This window comes from Teleopsis dalmanni, chromosome 1, assembly GCF_002237135.1.
Source record: "Teleopsis dalmanni isolate 2A chromosome 1, ASM223713v2, whole genome shotgun sequence".
Taxonomy (NCBI): Eukaryota; Metazoa; Arthropoda; class Insecta; order Diptera; family Diopsidae; genus Teleopsis; species Teleopsis dalmanni.
This window is the reverse complement of record NC_051846.1, coordinates 182,697,187-182,706,325: the sequence shown is the minus strand read 5'-3', so window position 1 is coordinate 182,706,325 and position 9,139 is coordinate 182,697,187.

Sequence of the window (9,139 nt, the reverse complement as noted above, 5' to 3'; positions counted from 1 at the left end):
TTATTTATTTTGTATTTATTTTTTTTAATAAGAAAATTAAATATAAAAATTATGTGAAACATAAAAAAATTAAATATTTTATAAAATTATCCAGAAAATTGCGAAAGTTTTTATCTTTCATATATGACTTTTATCTGAAATGAACAGAAAAAAAAACACTTTCTTTGTTTCATATTTAATTCAACTTTTAATTGCATTAAATAATTAAATTATTAAAAAGCGTTATTTGCTTTTAACAATTAAAAATTTCATAAATTCAAGTTTAACTACATTTTACTTTTTATTATATTTTAATATCGTTTAAGATACATTTAAGATATATTACGTTTTAACAAATAATTTAATTTTTTTTTTTTTTTGGTTTATTCACGACTAATACCAGCGTCAGTCTTGTTACTAGTGCACCTTGTTTTTTGGCTTTGTCTTGACTAAAAATACAAAAAAAACATTAAAACGATATTGAAATATCACAGAAAAATATTTAATAGTAATATTTTAAGTGGTACGTTTAGTTAGACTTTGTTGGCCTGTCATCTTAATGTTGATACCAGATAAAAGCATCTTAAAAGTCGTTGACTTAGTAAAAGTTTATTATTTATAATGTAATAAATAATAATAATTAATAGCAGTACTTATTAGTAATAATAATTAATAAATATTTATTAATAATTAATAATTGGTTGGATATTTTTGATGTATTCATTATATTTCATATAATCATTCATATTCATTACACCGGGTTTTTTAGCCCGGACATAGCATTATCCGACCACCATTTGTTACGGTCTCTGCAAAACTCTCATAAAAGTGAAATATCGGCCCGCTAAGAACCGAAGAGCCGGTAAAAACCACTTCACCAAGACTTTCACCGACAAGCCATAGAAGATAAACCACTTTTCATACTGATAAAGATCTGAAGTTGCCCAGAAAATGTTAAAAGATCACGGAGTAGTTATAGCCAATATACATTCAATTAATTAATTTTTAATAAAAAAATATTTGTTCAAAAATGTACCAAAACACGGCAGATAATTAATAATTGTTTAACAATAATTATAGTTATTTAATAATACTAAATAATTATTTAATAATAATTATACAAATATATAAATATAAATAAAAATATATTACAATAAATATTTTATTATATTAAAGCTGTTTTGAGCTAGTGCACTTAAGCACCTATACTCTTTTTTAAATCGAGATTTCTTCAAAACCCCTCTCTACACCTTGACTAGATTATTGTTTATCACTTCATTAGACTAAGGAATAATTGACCTCAGATCTGCATACCTCCCCGAGGAGCCTGTAACCATTCTGAGATTTGATAACGCGGTGTTGGTAAGTCCGTCAGTTTTCGCAAATAGTTTCATGGCTCCATTTAATAAATTGTGATTATTATTCAGATCATAGACCTAAAATATTTTATCTGATCTCTATATTATTTTTAGTTTTGAAATATCTATTGATACTGGAGAATTTTTGTTTTTGCAGGTCTCACACTATCTCCGCATTATTCATAGAAGTTTTTTTCTCCTTCTCCTCCTATCAATGTTTATAGTATATATATGGAAATAAAAATAAGACTTGAGCTCTGTCCCTACAAGTATGTAACTTAATTTTAAATAATTTTAATTTTGTGGTGAGGAGGTGGAATGTCAAATCAACTGTCGCCGGAATGGTGTATCCGACTCCTACTTTATAGTATACGAACTAAAAGACGCATCACTTCAGGGAGAATGGGATCCTCTCTGAAGTGATAAGTTGGGCATCCATGTCATATGCTTCTCGTAAAACCTTCGTCCAGGCTCTAACTTCTGATCCGAATTGAAGTCTTCAAATTACTCTTTAGATTAGTTTGCGTCCAGATCTTACTTCTTTTCCTTAAGCACATATCCGATGAATTGTGTGATTTTGTTCCAATTTTCTGCTCGTTCTGTCGTTTTTTCATACTATATTCTCGACTGTAAAGTGACCTACATATTTTGCAAGTAGTATTCTTTGTCCATGCCATATTTTGCACTTGAAGAAACTATATTCAGCATTGTCCTCAACGTATCCGCAGTATATAAAGTTGAGCTGCTCTTCTTTTGGCATTTTGTGTAGATATTTTCGAAAATATCCATATTTTCCTATCAGATAGGAAATATTTCTACCAGATAGGAACTGTGTGACATACTAGTTAATCATACCGAAATTTCATTCCGTCTACGACTTTACTTTCGGAATTAGCTTTGCCGTCCATCTTCCTCTTAAATCAGAATTCCATCGTTGTTGACAGATTTGGAAAGTTTGTTATCTTATATTTTGAAGACTTGTTGAGTTTTTTGTCGATCTCTGTTCCCAGCGGTTTCTCCGTTCATGTGCCTGAAGGTCGATAGGGATGATTCCACTAATCATTAGAAATGCTGTTTCGGAAGCAGTTCTGTATGCAGAAGCTATCCGAACTGCAGCAGTCCACTGTACAGCTGCTTAAACTTTTTTCTACATTCAACCTTTAAAGCGTTTGTCCAAATTTCGCACCTGTAAAGTAGTATTTGATTCGTGGTTACCATAAGTAATTTCCATCCGCGGACAAATTTTGTCGGGTTCTGCTCAATTTGTAGGAACCTAACAGTGGTTCTTGTTGGTTTTTGTTTAGACCTCATAGGCATAGATCCATGAGCTGTATATTTTCAGCATTTCTTTGCACCAATTAACAAATGCCTTCTTTTGAGGGATTGTCAAATTATAGGAAATGCAAAGTAGGCAAATCTTTCCGACAGCTAAGAATATATATAAAACTGATATGTGCTTGTCCCACTAATGTGCAAGGACGCTTATATCTCCCGGTATATAACATACCGATCTATCTCAATCATTTCTCACATTCCATCAATGTTTTCTGGTACAATGGTCGCAAGTCCGCTTTTTAAGTGCCTAAGTACATATTCTATTTTTTATTCTTATGAAAAGAAATCTATTTCGAATAGAAAAAAAGATAATAGTGAAGAAATTTTCAAATCTATAATTTATTTTATAACCAATGAAATCATAAGCTGCCCATACAGTTATTTTGAATATCGCCAAATGTCCATTATTAGTAGTTTGTAGAAAAATCTGTTGGTTTAATTGTTCAAGTGTTAGGAATTGAACTCTATCAACTTTGAATGGTGGACCCATGTATTGACACACAAAGTCAACGTACATTTAATTTGCGTTATTCAAATTTTGAGTCTGGGCAATTTTTTGTTGTCTATTCACAAACGACTTTAGTGCTTGTTGTAATAATGATTCGACTGCACGCATAAACCACAGCTATATTAATGAAATAAATCATTATAAATTGTTGGTTTCTAATGCTGCAAATATGACTTAAATGGCTTATGTTAACTCTTGCACTGCAATTGTCCGTCCCGCAATCCTGAACTTTATAGTTTTTGTTCAATCTCATAAAATTTTTATTATTCGACTTATAGTAATTAACGAAAAGTACTTTGGCTTATTTGTTTAATCCAATGTATTTATGTTTTATTGATATACTCGTATGTCGAGTATGTCGAGTTGACTTGATAATTAGTTTTTGTATGTAAGTAATTTGTTGCTACAGATTAAATTTAATTGCATTTTAATTAATCTTAACGTAAAAAATCACATCCAAAGGTGACTGACCAATGCTCCGTTATATGATTTACAAAAACTAGCATTTCATGAGTTTTTATTTTTTTTTCTTTCATAAAAATGACAAACATATTAAAAATTATTTACTTGTACATGCAAACCCATGCACGATATACGAGGGCGGTTTGATAAGTCAGTGACTTTTTGAATAAAACAAATTTTTTTCGGCAAATAAACATTTTATTATTCTACATAATCTCCTTTCAGCTCTATACATTTAGTCCAGCGTTTTCCTAATTTTCTTATTCCCTCCAATTAATAGGGTTTCTCAAAGCTCTCAAAATACGCGTTGGTTTCGGTACTGACTTCTTCATTCGATTCAAAGCTCTTACCGCCCAGCCATTTCTTTAGGTTTGGAAACAAAAAATAGACGCAGAGGGCTAAAACTGGAGAGTATGCTGTATGGGATAGCAGTTCGTATTCCAATTCATGGATTTTCGCCACGAATGCTTAATCAGCACACGAAATTCGATTAAAAAAGTCACGAGATTGTCTACTTTGAACGGCTATCAAACACCAACTGAACGACGTAGCTTGCTCAAAATTAGAAAGTTGCCAACTGGTAGATTACAGCTGACGGCAGCACTGTTGCATTTGGAGTAACTGCGCGGGTAATTCAAAAAGTCACTGACTTATCAAACCACCCTCGTACTCTTAGTATCCATGCATGAGTATCTAAGTATCTACAAATTTTGTGAATTTCAATTTGTATCTGATGTCTGCGTGCTGCCGTTAATTCAATGTTGAAGTGCAAACGAACTTGGCCGTATTAAAGCCAAATTATGAATTCAGTTTGTTACGATTTTCATTTATTTTTAGTAGCAAATTTTTTTAATTTTATTGCCATATTTTTTTTTTATAAATTTCCATTTCATTTGTGTTTGGAAATTTTTTTTATCAATTTTAAATTGCATTGTTAAAAATTTTTTTAAAAAAATTTAATCAAAAAAGTGTTACTGTGCTTATGGTACATTGTCAAATCTCTCGTGTATATTTTATATAATTATTTCTAAATTTTGTTTTTATTATAAAATCTTTTAAATTTTTGTTTTATATTTGTAATGAAAAAAAAATATTTGTAATTATTCACTGAGCTCGGCTGCTGACATACTTTCCCATATACTTCAGCTATGATTTTTCAACTTTGATGCTATGAAATTTAAAAATAAAAAAATTTATTGAGTTTTAACACAAATAAAAATCAAAAATTACAACAATAGAATAATCTCTTATAAACTGAAAGTAGAAAAAAAATCTAAAACTAAATAAATATTTACGAAGATGTGAGTCATATATCTAACAAGACATATATCTAACATCCGTAGTAGTTCTTAATATTAAATATTTTCTCACATTCTATGAAATTTCTTACTGTTTATTAATTTTTCTTTATTATTTTATAAATTTTACTCTTTATTGGTGGGGCTTTGTGTCTTAAACACCGATTAATCATAGATGTTATAAACCCAGTCAATCTTTTTAAATTCATCTCAAAAGTGACAACTAATTTATGCAAAAATTGTACTCAATTTGCTTAATTTACTTTTACTTTCTTTGTTTCCAACAATTAAGAAATTGTCTTTTAATTTGTTATTAAAATTTAGTTTCATTCATTTTTTAAAAAAATAAACTAAAAATTATCTATAGTATTTGGTGTTAATTATTCAAACCAATAAAGAATGGAACTGCCAAAAATGATATCACTACGACTTCAACCAATACGAGTATAAGTTTTTTGTTTACATATTAAAATAATTAAATTTAATTCAATTTAATTTAAATTAACTTAATTTAATGTAATTTAATTTAATTTCATATCATTTAATATTAAGGCCATGTGGAATTTCCTAGAGATTTTTTGCACTGCACTTATCTAAATATTTATTTACTTATTTATTGCACTTATTTATTATTTTTGGTTAAAAGTTTTCAAATTTATTTATTAATTAAACATCTTATAAAATTTTCATAATGGTAATACCAAATTTTAAAATTTTTATCAAATTTACCCTACTCGTAATTCTGGTAAACACCATTGACTGCTATACCGACATAATCTTCTGGACTTCAGAGGATCGGAGAATATTCTATTGAAAAACTAGATAGCTTAGATAGCTTAGTAAAAACATTCTCACCACTGAAATATTACTGAACTCTTTAGAAAGTTTTACCTAAAAACATATTCGTATTCATTTTCATAATACAAACTAATATGACTAAACTACAATTCAGCAAAATCCTGTATCCAACTGTGCAGACCGATGATCAGTGTGCCAAAACTCATGACGATGTTTATAAGCCATTTGCCCTCAGCCATTAGGTACACATATCAAAAAATTGGATATCCTTTCAACTAGAAATGCAGACACCCAAAAATGCTTGATATTTGATTACCACAGAACTGGGCTATAGGAAAGAAGTTATGTTTTATCATGACAATGTCTGGCTAAACACAACTTTGATGACTCTGTAAAAAATTATAAAAATTTTATGGACACTTTTGATGCATCCATTATACCGGACATTGCACTATCCGACCACCATTTGTTTCGGTCTCTCAAAATTCTCTTAAAAGTAAAAAATCGGGACACCAAAGAGCCGCTATAAACCACTTGACCAAGTCTTTCACCGACAAGCCATAAAAGATAAACCACTTTTAACATTGATGAAGATGTGAAGCTGCTCGTAAAATGTTAAAAGGTCATAGAATGAATATGGTAATAGTATCAAAAATGTACTAAAACACAGCAGATACTTTTTGTATTAACTATTCTTATTATTGAGAGGAGATTTGGCAGTGTGACCACCGGTTCTATTGTGACCCCTTGTGAGCTTACAGTATGCCTCTTCTAAGTCCTGTTGCATCGATAAAAAAGAGTATAGAACCTGATTTATAGAGTTTTATTGCCTTTTCCGTAAGAATATACGTTCCGTAAGGAATCATTTCGAGTGTGCATTAGCGCAGGGTATTCTAATAGCACATGTGTAGCTAATTCTTCATTCTCTTCGAAGAGTTTACAGTTTGCTTTCGTATAGCTGCCCAGTCTCGTATGGTGGTGTTTTAGTTTGCAATGTCTTGTTAAGATTTCTGAGTTGATTCTAAATTTTTTCTTTTGATAAGTCTATATAATCCTAGTATCTCCCATTGTCATAGGTACCAATAAGTGATTTGAATTGTGCTAACCTGGTTCATTAACCCAATATTTCTTTTTGTTCTGGTTCTTCTTAATTTTTATGGGGAAGAAGAGTGTACTGTGTAATAGTCCACAAAAAGATTCTGGCCCCATCAGTTTGTAATACTTATATCGTCTATATTTATATAGAAGAGTATGTAGATTATATCAGTTATATTTATTATAATAGTATATAGAGTCTTAAGGAGCTTAAAGAGTCTACAAATGTTTTTTGCTGGTTTCTATTTTCTACAATTGCTCTCAACTCGTTAAATGATTTGCCCGTCTCCTGCTGAACTGTCCTTGTCCAGTTCATTGCTAGTCTGCCTCTGCGCCTAGTCTCCTGGGGATTCCAAATAAGTGCAGAATGCGCGTTATTTTTATTAAGCTTATGTAGTGTGTGTCCAATCCAACTATACTTCTTTCTGTTTATCTCGTTGTTTACATTTGTTTGGTGCGTTATTCTCCATAACTCTTCATTTGAAATCGTTCTAGAGCACCATATGCCTAATATCTTCTGTGGGCCCACCATATGTTGCGCAACCTAGCAAATGATAGTCGCGCTTTTTGAATGTGGCTATTGTTGTCCTCTTTCGCACCCCCATCCATCAATAGAATACTCCCAAATTAAGAAAGCTCTCGGTGTCTACGATGTGATGCGCATTGATTGTAAAGCGAGTTGAGTTTTCGGTTTTTATAAGCATTGCTTCAGTTTTACTGAAGCTAGTGAAATTATTATGTACGTGTGCGAGTTAGGCTAAGTTGCATTCTAAATGAGGGAAATTCTAAGTTGTGCCGATAATGTAGTGATGTGTCGATACGTGTTGATAAATGGCTCAATGTGTGCAGTGCAAAAAATCCCAAGAAAAGTCCCATTTGGTTTAGCATCAACTTAGCCTAACTCGCACACGTTCTATATAGGATGTTTAAATATACAATTAATGCCTAAATTAACATTCGATAATACTTTCCTTATACAAAAACTGCATAAGAGATTGTTTAATGATAAGAGCAGAAGCAAAATCATGGTTATCATGCCATTTCCCTCTCAGGAAAGTCCGTATCTTTATTTGCATAAATATAATTGGGTTAAGTAATAATAATAAACACTCTGCAATTCCGAACTAATTTTTTCTTTTTAAAAATATTTAATATTTTGTAATAATTAATGATGAAAAACTCGTGTCTTCAACGCCTATTAATTGTTTCTACATACAATTTATGTAAAGCAATTTTTATAAATTTCAAGTGTTTCGAATTGATTATTGCGACTTACCCACACACTACTCGGGTCTTCATTACTGTAATAATGCCTTTCCATCGTAATTAAGTTATCAAATTGAATGTGTAATTGAATTCCATAGGCAACCGTAATAAGAAGAAAAAAGATACGAAAAGTATTTACCACAAACTATTAACAGTTACTTAGTGTATGCAAATACTCGCCATCGCAATCGATGTAGCAAATGCGGTACGGAATCGCCAACGCAATATCAATTAAGTTTCAGTAACTCAAACGGAACCTTTAATTTAGTCAAAATCTGGGCGAACAGGCGAGCAGGCGAGCAGGCGAGCAGGCGAGCAGCGGATGCCGTGACTGAAACAATAAATCAGTAAATTTGAAATGTAATTTTGCACGAAATTTATTTTTTCTGCATTTTTCACAATTTTCACATTTTACTTGGCTCTGCTTTGCTTTGTAGAGCAGCAGATACGAATGTATCTCACACAAGTTGAGATACATTCAATATGAAAATGTAATTTTAATTCATTTCTCGTACGTCTGTTGGCCTAGCGCATAAGCGCATTCCAAGTGTTGGCAAAAGAAGTGGACAATGGTTTCCGCATTTCTCGTTGAGTTTTTTTTTTGTTTTTGTAGAGATTTTCAGTTTTCGGCTTTATCGCTTTAGCCCATTTGCCAAGTGTAGCCAAACGCGAAAACAGTTACAAAAGCTCCAGCAAAAGATACTCGCCTCGTGAAAAAATCAAGGGGGAATTGAAAAGAAAGCGCTGAACCAAGAAGCAACCAGCGGCAGACTTAAAAATTGTAATAAAATTTAATTAAATAATTGTAGCAGTTCACGGTTATAAACAAATCCATACGCAATTTACATATGCAAAATAATGAATCGATATCACCGCAAACAGGTACCAAACAGATGGCTGGGTTGGATTTGTCGGAGAAGTCGGATAAGTCGGGATTGGAATTAGTGTAATAATTTTCTTTGATTAACGAAAATTATTTTAATTTACATTTTGCATAAGGTATTAAGTTACAAATAGCCACTCTACTGGATTATCTGGTT